Raw genomic sequence first — 1,694 nt, forward strand, 5'->3', positions numbered from 1 at the left:
TTTTGTTAAGCAGTAACAGTGGGCAAAACAGCTTACAAACTGTGCCTTAGAACAGTCACTTTTCCACTGCGAGGTGCATACTGTTTCCATTCACCTAAGTGTCCATCAACAAACGAATGGATAGAAAAGCTGTGGTATATTCACATAATGGAATACTATGCTGCATTGAAAAACAAGGAACTCATGCAATATTATTCAAAATAGGTGACCCTGAAGGACATTATGCTCAGTGAAATATCTCAGTCACAAAAGGACAAATACTGTATGGTGCCACTCTTGTAGAACGAGGATGACATCAACGTGATCTGAGAAAAACTGGATAAATTACGTATACTGCATTAAAGCCGATGAGGGAGAGAACAGTTTCAAAGCAATATATTTTAGGGCATTATGATTATCATAAGAGTTTGGAATGAGGGTTGCAGAGTGGAGTATACATGGGCAGGGTTGGGGTGTGCAAGGCAATTGTATACCAATGAAGGAGTTTTTTCTTTTGCTTTTCAAGGAGAAGAGTGAACTGGGGCGGGGGGGAGGAGAAAAGGGTAACAATGAATGAATGGAAATCCAAAATCTCTGTAAATATTCACTGAAATTAATAATAAAAAATATTTTTAAAAATACCCAATCTGTTGTTGTTCAAACAATTCAAAGCATGAACCACGCCTTTCTTCTGTGGTACCACAGACTGCATTTGAAACATCAACTTCTAAATTACTCAAACTCACTCATTATCCTTGAGTCAGAGTCCATTCATAGCTGACACTCAAGTGAGTTTTCAAAGGCTGGAAATCACATAGTGGAAGATTGTCCATGTTTCTCCTGCACAGCAGCTGCTCGAGTTGAGTCTCTTACCTTGAGCTGGCAGTACAACGCGTTCCTCTCGCCATGACACCAGAGCACCCTTTACATTACTAATAGAGTACAAAGCACTAGCACTACTTGTGAGTCTTATCCCCAGCTAAGGGATAAACAGATAAAGGCTGAGTAAAAACATAATGCAATTAGAAGGTGGCCTGATGAGGACTTAAGCCCAGGTCTTCTGAAGTCAAGCCCATTATCCTGAAGCTGCTTTTTTGATCTGCAGCAGGTGGGGTACTCTATAAGACTCAGTTTCTACCACAGTGACCTTGATTGCCTCTAGAGGAGAAGAGGTAAAGACGTTTAAAAAAAAAGGTGCAAGCTCATCCATATTCTATTTAGGTTGCTGGTTTCAAGTGCCAGAGAGATAGCTAAACAGAAGACAAGCGGAGACTCTGCAAGTATGGTTTCTCAGAAAATGCATGGAGTTTTCCTTCTTCTCTTTGAAGGAGGATATGGGACTTGGTGTGTGAACTTACTATGACCCCACAGGTTACTTAAAAGTAGAATGAGCTGATGGCCTTCATCTAAGTCCACCAAAAGGACTCCAGGGAACAACTTTCAAATGACTCCAATTTGCATCAGGCAAATTGTTCTCCCCTCTGGACTCTTAGCTTCTGGAAGTCAGCAGAGGCCGTGGATGAACTATCCCAACTCTTTTTTAGATCAGGAAAGCTAATAGGCAGCTTATTAACTGACAGAACTGACAAGTTCACTGTGAAACAATCAAATCACCATTTATGTCTATTCTTAGCGACTACTTGACTGATGTTTCACGAGAGAGAGGTAAATTTGAGATGGGTAGAACAGACAATGGCTATGCATACAGATGCTTT

General features: G+C 40.7%; 1 pseudogene; it reads right to left on the reverse strand.

Annotated features, from left to right (window-relative positions):
• LOC102860803 overlaps positions 1 to 887 on the reverse strand; it is a 12,922-nt pseudogene extending 12,035 nt beyond the window's left edge.
• Positions 888 to 1,694: the final 807 nt, after the last annotated feature.

Source organism: Elephantulus edwardii, unplaced genomic scaffold (genome assembly GCF_000299155.1).
Source record: "Elephantulus edwardii isolate Elephantulus edwardi_28Jun2011 unplaced genomic scaffold, EleEdw1.0 scaffold00092, whole genome shotgun sequence".
Lineage (NCBI taxonomy): Eukaryota > Metazoa > Chordata > Mammalia > Macroscelidea > Macroscelididae > Elephantulus > Elephantulus edwardii.